The 13,549-nt window shown below is 38.4% G+C and overlaps 1 protein-coding gene across 2 annotated transcripts in view; it reads right to left on the bottom strand.

Annotated features, from left to right (window-relative positions):
- Window positions 1-6,856: 6,856 nt before the first annotated feature.
- Window positions 6,857-13,549, bottom strand: part of LOC126180665 (ras-related GTP-binding protein C) — an 89,148-nt gene continuing 82,455 nt past the window's right edge. For both annotated transcript variants that reach the window (XM_049924711.1, XM_049924712.1), the window contains exon 9: window positions 6,857-8,636. The gene's annotated coding sequence lies outside the window, so the exon portion shown is untranslated. The remainder of the gene's footprint in view (window positions 8,637-13,549) is intronic.

The following is a 13,549-nucleotide window of genomic DNA, read 5'->3' as shown; positions in this document are numbered from 1 at the left end:
TCGAACAATGAATAGTTTCGGCCCCTATTATTGTGAAGATATATAAGGACCCGATTTTTGGTCACAAAACAGTCAGTCCACGGCCGAGTTTCAAACAAGGAACCTGTGTTGGTTAGAACGTCAACAATGCATCAACTTAACAGTGAATTAAAGCGTAACACCAATAGGCCGTTTGTTAAAGAAATGAGTGTCCGTACGACTTATTTGAAAGACTGTGAACTGTGTTGTTAAGCTATTACTGCTCGTAGATGTTCAACAGTAAACTATTGTAGCAGTATGTGGATGTTCACCTGCAACCTATCAATGAGGCTTGTCGAAAGTTAAACAGTACTGCACTGGTCACATAACTGTGTGGTTGTGAAAAGTGGAAGTAAAGTACCGGTACTGTGAAATGCAAATGTGCATCTGTCGGCTACATCATTTACAGTAGGCCCACAACCCATTTTTCAGCCAGTACGTCGACACCGAGGACAACAAACGAAGAAACAAAGTAGGTGAACCGCTACACAGTGCCTCTAAGATTTCTTGATCACTCAATAAATGTGACATGTTTGTAGCGGCAGAGCGATAAAATCGAACGAAACCGCGCGCGTTAACGATGACAACGCGAGCACACAAAGGCTCAGTCAGACGTGACAGCAACGCTTAAGTTCGCTATTGCTTATTTCCAAGTAATTATAGAAGCGGACAACAGAGGGCAGCACCTGTCAAGGGACAGCCAGCCAGACGTCTATACAATGTTCTCACACGAAACAAGTAGTTTTCGAGAGACAGGAGGCTTGCACGATGTGAAAAATTGCGACCAGAGCTACACTCGAGCGTGGTCCAAAGAGCTCAGTGCCGTGGCCCGAGCTGCACTCGGGCTTGGTCGCCAAAGTGTTAAGAGGCTCCAATTTCCAACATGATTAGCAGAGAGTGCAGTTAACACAAGGTCAAGGCTAAACATTCCAATGTCGTGGAATTAGTTTACAAGAATCACTTTTCTTGCATGGACAACTACACTGAAAAGCCAAAGAAACTGGTACAGCTGCTCAATATCGTGTTGGGCCCTCCCGAGGCCACCGAAGTCTCGCAACATGACTAATGTCAGAGGTAGTGCTGGAGGGAACTGACACCGTGAACCCTGCAGGGCTGTCCATAAATTTGTAAGAGTACGACATGGTGGAGATCTCTTCTGAACAGCACGTTGCAAGGCATTCCGGATATGCGCAATAATGTTCCTGTCTGGGGAGATTGGTGACCAGCGGAAGTGTTTAAACTCAGAAGAGTGTTCCTGGAGCCACTCTGTAGCAATTCTGAGACGTGTGGGGTGTCGCATTGTCCTACTGGAATTGCCAAGCCTGTCGGAATGCACAATGGACATGAATGGATGCAGGTGACCAGGCAGGATGCTTATGTGCGTGTCACCTGTCAGTGTCGTATCTAGACATATCAGGGGTCCCGTATCACTCCAACTGCACACACCATTACAGGCGAATTCACCTGCTGACATGCAGGTTCCCTGGATTCATGAGATTGTCTCCATATCCATCTGCTCAATATAATCTGAAACAAGACTCGTCCAATCAGGTGACATGTTTCCAGTCATCAACAGTCCAGTGTCAGTGTTGACGGATCCAGATGAGGCCTAAAGCTTTGTGTTGTGCTGTCATCAAGGGTATATGAGTGGGCCTTTGGCTCTGAAAGCCCATATCCATGATGTTTCGTTTAATGGGTCACACACTGACACTTGTTGATGGCCCAGCATTGAAATCTGCAGCAATTTGTGGAGGGTTGCATTTCTGTCACATTGAACGATTCTCTTCAGTCATCGTCGGTCCCCTTCTTGCAGGATCTATTTCCGACCGCAGCGATGTCAGAGATTTGATGTTTTACTGTATTCCTGATATTCACATTACATTCATGAATTGGCGTACGGGAATATCCCCATTTCATTGCTACCTTGGAGATTCTGTGTCCCATCGCTTCTGTGCGCCAATTACAGCACCATGTTCAAACTCATTTAAATCTTGATAACCTGCCATTGCAGCAGCAGTAACTGATGTAACAACTTCCCCAGACACTTTTCTTATATAGGCATTGTCAACTGCAGCACTGTATTCTGCCTATTTACATATCTGTGTATTTGAATATGTATGCCTTTCCGGGGTCTTTGGTGCTTCCGTGTATATGCAGTATATTGGACAACCATAAAAAACTGAGTCTTTGGACCCAAAACAAAGCAACCAAATATACTTTGAATAAGTTTGATGTTAGACAGATGAGATGATAACTGATAATTACATTTTTTTCCAATTCAGAAAACAAATGGGAAAAAAATTCTGAGGAAAGTGAGCCCTCTTCGGCTAGTAACATTACCACTGATAAAGATGTTTATAATATGGAAAGTCCTTGGTGGTGTGTAAATAATTTAAAGAGTAAAGGTAACAACTGGCTGAATAGTTTAGGCTGAGTCGTCATTAGTAAAATGAACAGGACTGAACACTCTTAGCCTTCAGAGAAATACAGATTTGAGGACTAAATGAGGTCTTTGTATAGCACTGGAACTTCTGCAGGATTGAGGCTTTTGGAAGATAAGTCAATAACAGTGTTTTGGGTTTGTATAGCTTCTGGGATTTCGCGAGTGAGATCTGGTGGATGTGGCTGATGGGAGTCAGGAAGGAAGGGTCTAGGTGCTATGAGAGGTTGAGGAGATGGTTTATTGGGTAGGATAACTACTGATGGGCAGTGGTGCTCTTAAATGGGAGTAGGACGTCAGTTAATTGGGAGCTTTTGGAGATGGTGCCTGGAGTGCTCTTGTAGATGTTGTAAGGCAAGGTTTTCAATTTGGAAGAAAAGAATGCACGGCTTGATGTTGCACATTAACAGTATCTCGTGGAGGTTGCATGCCCATGTCATGGATATTTGTTTAACATTGTGTTAGTAAGGCATGAAATCCAGAGAGGAGAATTTTTATGTCTAGGCCATTGGTGAGAGGGATTCCATAGCCTAGGCACCACTTACGGTACAGAATGTGGGACTGGTTTTGTTAAATATAGAGATACTTTTCTGAACTGATGTAGATAGATGGATCGCATTTGTCATGGGATGTCACTATCGGGAGACGCAGAGAATACAAATAATGTCAGGGAATGATAAGTGTGGGTAAACACTACAGGGAAATACTGGAGGTAACACTGGCTGGTATATGCTGAGGAGAGAAAGGAAAAATGAGGAGTAAACACTTAAAATAGATGTGGGACATGGGTATATGAATATGTGAGATGACTGTAAAAGGATCTGCATGTAAAAATTTGATGGTTTGAGAAATGAGAATGCAGGAAGAAATTTTATTGTGGGTTTGTAGAGTGGGGATATTTAATAGTGTGTTTGTTGTTTGTAAGAAACAAATGTGCCTTCCAAATATCAAGTGAAATGATCAAACAGTCCATAGGTGTACTGCCAGTTCGTATGGCCCAATGGATGCTATGAACCAGCAGTACACCCATGGACTGTTCAATAAACAAACATGCTGGGAGAAACTGAAAAATCACATCAAGTGAAATGATGGTGGGAACAATATCCAGAAGAGACTGGATAGATTTATAGGTAAAATGAGGGAATATGTAAATTATATTGCACTGATTTGGAGGTCTGGTGAGTAAGTAATGAACATGCACTGTAGCAGAAGTGTTTGCTACTTGTGCTAGACAGTGCCACAAGAGTGTAGCGTGACTACACTAATCAGGGCTGGCAACAGTGCATGAACATAAGAAACGTGAGAAGGAAGGCACGAGGAAAGATATGGATGGACAATGAGAGAGAAGAAGAGAACAGAGAAGTATAACACAAGATAGCAACAAAGGACATAAGGGACAGCACGGAATTGAGCCAAGTGGCACAACTATAAAATATTAGTTGTTACTATGTGTCAGTAGACATCCAAAAGTTGACTACTTGGTTTCACAGAGCAAAGGCTTTTACAACCAAAAAGAGCCGAACTGGTAGTATGTTTCCAGATTTTAAGCGAAATCCAAGACCTTGCTTAAACTGCAACCTTCATAAGGTTTTTGACATCCTTACTTCAAAAAGACTTCATAATTACCCTGTCACACTAACTTAAGACTTTAGTTTTGTCACGCCTCATTTCAAAACGACACTCCAAAAAGCAAACAGCACAACTAACTTGCTTGGCTGCTTCAATCTGACGTGCCCTTGGCAATTATTGCACCTCTCCTCAAATGTATTAATGATCTGTCTGTCACACAATATACGGCATTGGCACTAAATACAGTACACACAAATTTTTCAAAGGAAAATATTAACTGTAAAACCATGAAATATAGCTTTCACTTCTGTTGGTGGCAGTGCAGTTCACTGGATACCATATTTCTGCAGGAGTTGCCTACTTTACTGACCATGGCTGATTTTTTGCCCCATCCTTGCCACTGAATTAACACAGAGAAGACAGGGAGCCCTCGTTTTTTAGTTTTGATTTCCTTCTCTTCCATAGATTGCATTGTTATGTTCTCATGTAGCACTGATATATTGATCTTAGAATACATTATTCTTAAGTGTCTTAGTTCTTTTACTCCACTGGAAACCTGAAACCATGCCATCAATCAATCACGCTAAAAAACTCAGAAATCACATGAGTGAATAAATGCAAGTAATAGTGGATTGTTTAAGATCACCCTGGGGGAGTGGGGGAACTAACAATCATTTAATGTCATTAGCCTAGCAATAGCAAAGCATTTTTGATAACATCATTTACCAGGGAGGTTGAAGGGGGGAGGGGTAGTTTAGGATGAAACAAAAAATAGTAAAGAATTCTTTAATTGTTGTTAATGTGTAAGCATGGTCCAAACGCTGAAAATATCTTTTAATGCTATTATTTATTTAATAAGACATTTGTTGTGAAATCTGAATTAACACTTAAATTTTGTATTAAATTAAACTGAAAAATTTAAAACGATTATAGAATCTGGAAGATTCAAGATTTCTAAGTATAAATTACACAACTAGATTACTGCCATAGGAATTGCTAGAGTTTTTATCAGGCAGTCTTTTATGGTAACAACCTTCCAACAGTGAGTTGCTGTGAACAAATGCGTGATTGGGGTGGGGGAAACCAGTAAGATCTATATGCCCCATTGAGATAACATCTCCTTAATCTTTTTGATGTTTTGGTACTGCTGGCGAAATTAAAATTCCTCAAATGGTGTTACAAATAATTTATCAACTTTTCGTCCAATCAGCAATCATCACTTCTGGAATCTGAATTTCATTACAAGAGGAACTCTTCAGACTTTTCTTCAAGGTATGGACAAAATAAAAACCAAATGCTTAGATAAATATTTCCTGTTTTATTAAACAAAGATATTTTTATAGCTCGCATAGCACAGAAGTACATAATTTACCCATTCTCAAACATATGAGATATAAATAAAAGGCATATGTAGTAACAATTATACACATGAAACCATCAGATTTTGACCTCAAAACACTTATCTGCCTCAATTATTATGTAAATACTAAAAAGAATCACAGTGATGTACAACAAATAAATCAAGATACCTACAATGATATCACTGTGTGTACTGTAAACTGAATTAAGTACTGGATAGCTTCCTGTACTGGCACAGTAAATTTCATTTGTAAAAAAAAAAAGTGCCTTATTGTGCAAAGGTATTGAAAAACCCAGAATTATACATGGAAGACACAAATAACTACAGTTCATGACAACACAAACAAAAAATTTATAAAGTTATATATTTGTATAGCATACAATACACAGATGGCACAGTACCCTTGATGACAATTATGCAATTGAACATGAATTTTTTTTGGTATATGCTCGATGGAAGACACTCAATCTCTGCTGTTAATTATAACATGTCATGGAAAAATTAACTTAAAAAAAACTGGCAGAGACTGTGAGTTATGTAACGTATTAAACCATGAAAAACAATGACTCATGCAGTGTCTGTGCGAAAACTGAGATTTATAATTGACGTCACTGCTGAGCGTCACAAAATGTTTCCTGGAGCTTAATTAAAAAGGACAGTTAAAAATGAAACAGAATTACAGTGTCAGTATCTTTGAGAAAAATGAAATTAACTAATGAAACCTTTAAAATGATAAAATGAAATTTAGGAATTAACCCTTATTGCAGTATTAAAAAAATAACACCACATATTTTAGAAGAAGAAAGAGCAAGCACTGCAACTAAACACTGAACACATTTCAAATTCTTTATGATTAAATAGTAATAGGGGGAAAAACCACACATAAAATACGCATAATGAATTGCTCTTCTCCTAGTTACAATGAGAACATTACATAGTAGCTATAATTTTTTGTAAATCATAAGTACGCAACATACTGTACACTCACAAAGACAACAAGAACACACACATTTAAGGTAACTTTTCAAGAATACACTGTCATGTAATAATTTATTAGTTTTACACACATATGCAATCAAAACTATTCTTCAGTATATGAATTAAATCATGATAGCTAACTCTTCACTTTCCAAAGATTTACTTTTTCAGATATGCCCAGTGTTACATGTTGGGAATAGTTCGCACCATCCTCTTTTGATGGACACAAAATTAAATTAAAAAAAAATTACACATTAATAAACTATATAACAGAAAGTTTATTCAGAAGTATTATGAGTAAATGACAGTATCTAACATATTTCCATATACGAGCAGTATAACATAGTAATCAAAGAGGGGACTCACAGCTACTTATTACTTTTAATAACAATGAAAACATTATTAAAGCACATTTTTCTGGCATAAAAATAGTTTCTCTGGTATTTTGACAGAGTGTAGATCTACAAACTATACTACTGAACAGTAAACCATGTGTGTGTGTGTGTGTGTGTGTGTGTGTGTGTGTGTGTGTGTGTGTGTGTGTGTGTGCCATTTTTATTTAAGTGAAATGGATGCTTAGTAGCATGTGGGACTGGTTTCTTGGTCACTAAAACTGACTGCTGAAAAATTACAGGATCATGAATCAATTAATCGGCAGTTATAAATATGAAAGACATTACTACAAGATAAAACCCATGAACTAAAAGAATAAAATATATCGTTATTGTGAGATTTTTTAATGTTGTTTCAAGAGGACATGCTGAAACACATAACAGAATATGCACAACTGTCTTGGAATCAATCGCAGTGTAATGTGTTTTCCTTACTCACCACAGCACTTGTTTACTGTAATGTCACCACATGTTTCTGACAACAGCCACGGGAGGCCAAGTGCAATAGTATTGTGGTCACAGATGTGCTTATAAACTAAAATTACATAGACATTCGTTTATCCTACCATGTATTTGCAACAGAGTGATTTACAGATATAAGACAGCAGAGGCAGTGTGAATGTTAAACATATTGCAATAGTTCTCCCTTTCAAAGCATCACTATCTATACACAATTACACAACAGTCACACAATGTGGTGATCAAATTAGCTCCCAAATGACTAGTGAGGATTTTCCATAAGAATCAGAAAAATAAATAGTCAGTGCAACTTTCTATCACAAATTTTATGTTCTTCAATGCTAAGAGTTTTGTAAAGTGAGCAATAACAAATTCCGTTAATTCTATATACAGTTGCATTGTACAACAATTTATTACATGAGGTGATACAAAATGAAGTAGTAAATGAACAATCTATAAAATATTGCAATATTTATGACAGAAGCGATTGGCACACATGGTGTGTGAAATGCTAATCAGCACTGAAAGTTCTTCTCCAGCAGAGTTGCCCCAGACAAATAATGTAAATGTAAAAACTTCACTACCAGTTTACTTTTTCATGCTAAGATGTAATAAATTATGCAGAAACACATTTCATCAGTGTTGTTTATAAACAATACTGAATATAAATCAGTCCTCCATTATGTTTCAGATTTGAATTTATAGATCCTCCTGTACTGACAATGCTATAGTAGTGAGAACTGAATAATGGCACAGTGCCACAAAATCTAATATCTGTTTAAGCAATGAAATTTATGTTTTTATTGTGTCACAGATCCTCTCATATTTCTTAATGACACAGGAGATTACTAAACAAACAACTTTGATCATACTAAAACATTTCTTTATATTTATTTTTGAAAACAAGTCTTTCAGTTTAACATCTTATACAAGAAGTCTATAAATAGCATATAAAATAACTGCAAAATTCTTAAAATTAGCTAGTTTATAGTGCCTATCAACACACAATATTCTACAAATCTGATACAGCCTTATTTTTTCCTCTCTAAGAAGGCAAATTTTTAAAAATAAGTGTCTTGTCAGCTGTTCTTAAAATATAAAATTATCTCTGCACTCTGTAGTATGTACATATTTTAGCAACGCGATCAGATATGTAACGAAGAAATAAGACATTCACTGTGCCCCTTGTATGGCAACACACAACAATGTTTTATGTCTAAAAAAACTTACGAGAATGCATGGCATACTTGCAGATCAGCAAATTCTGTCACATGCCACATTCTTCTTGTTGGTTCTTAAACTGCATTCCTAGACTAGAATGCCCGAAACAATATTTTAACAGTACACTTAACAGGGGCAAAGTACAATAAACTGTGATGCAAGATATCCTTGTAAGCATTACCTTCATCTTCCATATGCCCTGTAAGAGGAATTGCAATAAAAGATTATTGAAAGCTTTAATAATTTTCAGATAAACCAATGACAATCAGAATAATTTTTTTTCTATTTATTGCATTACAATTAGTATTTTAGCTACTCTCTTACTGCCTGATATTCAAAACATTTTATTCCGCTTTAGTCAGATTAAAATAATCCACAGCAATGTGATGATAAAAACATGTTCTAAACTAAACGGTGTCTGCGTGAAAAAGGTGTGTGTAGTGTCGTCATCATCACACAATGGAATGTTTCCTCCAAGAGTTACAAATATCACCAAGACACTATTCCCATATCTCTGCAACTTCAACACATTTTCTCAAATCTGTTTCAACTCAGACCAGCATGCCATCTTTCCTATCAACAGTCCCAGCATTTTGACAGCTGTCATCCCTTCCACACTAAAACATCTCTCCCAAATGGTCTGTCCATAAGCACATATATATAATCCTCTGAGCACCTAAGGAATTAAATGCAAAGGAGCACCCCTCTCAGCACACAATATCACAGGACTGGAACTGCTTAACCATGTACTTCACATGGGCTTAGACTTCTCATTGTGGTGCCAGGAAATGAGGAACATCCTACACACAATGCGTAGTTTCATGTATGGTATTTGATTCCTTGGCAATTTTTTTGTTTTTGGGCTTTAGGTCACATTCTGCCTAATGTTTCATCTTCCAATGTTGGAGACATCATCAGAAGCTGTAAAGACTCAAGCAGCAATACAAACTCTAACAGGCTAAGCAAGCTGAACTTTTTATACATATCCATGCAACATAGCACTCTTGTGTTCCTTAAGTCAGGTGTCAATACTTATTTTCATAGTTCCTTGGTACACTTGCCCATATGTGCAAGAGATTTTTTATACTCTTGCTGTGGCAAGTGGCAAGGATATGTACTTGGGGGTGTTCAAATACACGCACTTTTCTTGTTGGTTTTAACACTGTGTTGATACTGTGTCCTCTTACTTCTCTGCTGATGCTACCTGTGATTGTTTTTTTTTTTTTTTTTAATGGGAGGAAAACTTTCTCTTTAACTGAACAATGGAAAGTCCAGGCTGGTTAACAACAATTGGAAAGGACAGATAGCTACCCACCACATTGAGCTGATGCGGAGTCGCAGACAGGCACAATGCCTGTCAAACAAATCCATGGTATACCTATGGGAAACCGCATGGCACCATCCCATTACAACCTATTCATGGGCCTTATGGAGGAATCTTTCCAAACCAACCACAATCACAAATCGCTCCCACAGTTCAGATACATTGATGAAAAATTCATGATCTTGAACAACCTATCCTCATTCCTCCAGAATATCAATACCATCTCCCCAATTCACTTCACCTGGTCCTCCTCAACACAACAAGCCACCGTCCTCGATGTGCTAATCACTCCTCTTTTCTGCTTGGGAAAGTGATTTCTTTATACCCTAAAGTACCGTTAGGTTTTCTGATCACCTGTACATCCAAAACTGAAATCCAATCTTGTTTCTCTTTTTCAGAGTGAACTCTGATGGGCTGCTTCCACAAAATTTCCCATACAAAAATTCACTACAACTGCACTGAGTGGGTTCCCCAGTGCCACATCATCAGTTTGCTCATAGAGTTTATTGTCTCACAGAAAGTAAGTTGATGTGAGGCAACATTTAAAGAGATCTGCAATACTCTTTGCAAAAATACTTTCCAACTGTGACATTACCTCATTAGGAGGAACCATAGTAAACAGTTATACAACATCAAAACTAACTATATCACTGACTCAGCCTGAAGCATTTTAATTTTTTTTGTTTTGTTAAAATGACCGCTGTCTTTAATGTAAGTGCCAGTTTTTCCTCTAAGCAGTTGTAGGAGAGTGGCCAGTGTTTGGCAATCCCATAGGTTGGACAATCAACAATAGTGCTGACAGCTGTGCAGGGCGGATGGGGACCAGGGAGGATTCAGGGTGTTGTACTGATCCCCCTTACCAACAAATCTGGGTGCTGTCTTTCACTGAAACTGAAGCTGAGCCAGTGAAAATCACTTCACCTGTTTTGTCCCGTGTCTGGAAGAGGCAAACACAGAAAGATAGGCAGCAAGGAACAGGAAAGGACAACAGGTGCACTCCATGTGTGTACCTGGGGGCCTCATTCAGTAGCTGCTGAGGGAACATGGTACAACCAACTGCAGATTGTGACGAACGTTGGAACAAATGATGCCTGTCGTCTAGGTCCGAGGTCATTCTTGGGTGATTCCAGCAACTGGCAGAGAAGGCTGAGAAGACCAGCCTTGCGCACAGTTTTTCAATGAAGCTTATAATTTGCAACACTGTACCCAGAACTGATCATGGCCATTTGACTCTGAGACGAGTGGAAGGACTGAACCAGAGACTTCGAAAGTACTGTGACAAGCTAGGCTGCAACTTCCTGAATTTGTGCCATAGGGTTGAGATCTGTTGGGTCCAATTAAATGAGTCAGGTGGGCAGAAGACACCAGAGGCTGCTACTCAGGTAGCTGACTGTGTGTGGGATGCACACAAGGGTTTTTAAGATTTGGTGACTCTCCATCCAATCCAAATAACAATAGCTGTAACAAACACAGAAGTATCAGCATAAGATCAAAAGAAAGGCTTCCCACAGATGAGAGTAGTAAAATCCTAATGGTAAACTGCCAAAGCATTCACAACAAAGTACCAGAGTTTGAAGCACTCATGAAAAGCAGTGAAACTCACATAATACTAAGCACAACAAGCTGGCTGAAACATGAATTTGATAGCAGTGAGTTTCTTGGGGATAATTTAAGTGTAAAGGCTACGCAAATGGGAAGCGAAGGTGGTATATTTGTTGCAGTGGGCAAGAAACTCAAATCTACTCAGGTAGGAATTGAAGCTGCATGTGAGATTGTTGGGGTAAGACTCCATAACACGGGCGGGCAAAAAATGATAATTGGATACTTCTATTGCCCACCAGACTCATCTGTTGATGTAATGGAGAACTTTAGAGGAAACCTCGGTTCACCTCAGCTAAGTTCCCCAATCATACTGTAATCATCGGTAGAGACTTTTATCATCCAACAATTAATTGGGAAAATTACAGTTGTGTTGGTGGTGGGCATGATTTGACATACTGAGAAACTTTACTAAATGCCTTCTCTGAAAACTACCTAGAACAGAGAATTAGGAACCCCACTCATGTTGGAAATATACTGGATCTAATGCCAGACAGACAGACTTGATCTCTCCGAGGATGTCCACATCGAAACTGGTACCAGTGACCATGACGCAGTTGTAGCAACAATGATTACCAGGTACAAAGGACAACTAAAACAAGCAGATAAATATATATGTTCAGTAAATTAGATAGAAAATCAGTACTGTCATATCTCAACGAGAATCTTGAAACTTCCAGCAGAGGGCACGAGAATGCAGAGGAACTCTGGCTCAAGTTTAAAAGAATAGTTTATCATGCATTGGATAGATATGTACCCAGTAGAACAGTTTATAGTAGGAGGAAACCACAACAGTATACAGTCATTGCGAAGAAACTTCTGAAGAAACAGATTACTGCACAACATGTGTAAAACAAAGTGTAGGGTTATAGATAGAGAGATGCTGAATGAAATGTTTGGCTGTCAAGAGAGCAATGTGTGGTGCCTTCGCTGACTACTGTAGCAGAATACTGTCAAGTGACCTTCCACAGAACCCAAAGAAATTTTCATTATATGTAAAGGTTGCTGGTAGTACCAAAGTTAGTGTCCAGTCCCTAGTGAATAAGACAGGAACCAAAATTAAGAACAGCAAAGGAAATGCTTAATTCCATTTTCAAATCTTCCTTTACAAAGGACACCTAGGAGAACTGCCCCAATTTACTCCTTGCACCACTGAAAAGATGACTGAAATAAGTATTAGTGTCAGTTGTTTTGAGAAACATCTGAAATCATTAAAATTGTACAAAGCTCCAGGACCCAGTGGGATCCCTGTCACATTCAATACTGAATTTGCGGCTGAGTTGGCCCCTCTTTTAACTATAATCTATCGTAGATCCCTCAAACAAAAATCCATGCCCAGTTCTTGGGAAGAGGCACAAGTCACACCCATCTATAAGAAGGGTAGTAGAAGTAATTCACAGAACTATCATCTAATATCTTTGACAATGATTTGTTGTAGAATCTTAGAACATATTCTGAGCTCAAACATAACAAGGTACCTCTAACAAAATAACCACCTCGATGCCAACCACCATGGCTTTCGAAAATGTTGATCAGGTGAAACTCAATTCACACTTTTCTCACATGATATACTGAAAGCTATGGATCACTCCAAAAAGCATTTGACTCAGTACCACACCTACTTTTATTGTCAGAAGTACAACTAGATGAGGTATCAAGTGAAATTTGTAACTGGATTGAGGACTTTTTGGTAGGGGAGGATGCAGCATGTTATCTTGGATGGAGAGTCATCATCAGATGTAGAAGTAACTTCGGGTGTGCCCCAGGGAAGCATGTTGGGGCTCTTGCTCTTCATGTTGTATATTAGTGACTCTGCAGATAATACTAATAGTACAATCAGGCTTTTTGCAGATGATGAAGTTATCTATAATGAAGTACTATCTGAAATAAGCTGCATAAATATTCAGTCTGATCTTGATAAGATTTCAAAGTGGTGCAGATACTGGCAACTTGCTTTAAATGTTCAGAAATGTAAAATTTTGTACTTCACAAAACGAAAAAAATGTAGTATCCTATGACAATGAAATAAATGAGTCACTGTTGGAACCAGCGAACTCGTACAAATATCTGTAGGGATATGAAATGGAATGACCACATAGGTTCAGTTGTGGTTAAATCAGGTGGTAGACTTCAGTTTACTGGGAAAGTGCAATCAATCTACAAAGGAGATTGCTTACAAACCACTCATG

Source organism: Schistocerca cancellata, chromosome 1 (genome assembly GCF_023864275.1).
Source record: "Schistocerca cancellata isolate TAMUIC-IGC-003103 chromosome 1, iqSchCanc2.1, whole genome shotgun sequence".
Taxonomy (NCBI): Eukaryota; Metazoa; Arthropoda; class Insecta; order Orthoptera; family Acrididae; genus Schistocerca; species Schistocerca cancellata.
Note: the sequence above shows the minus strand (reverse complement) of the source record. Positions and strands in the feature narration are given on the sequence as shown.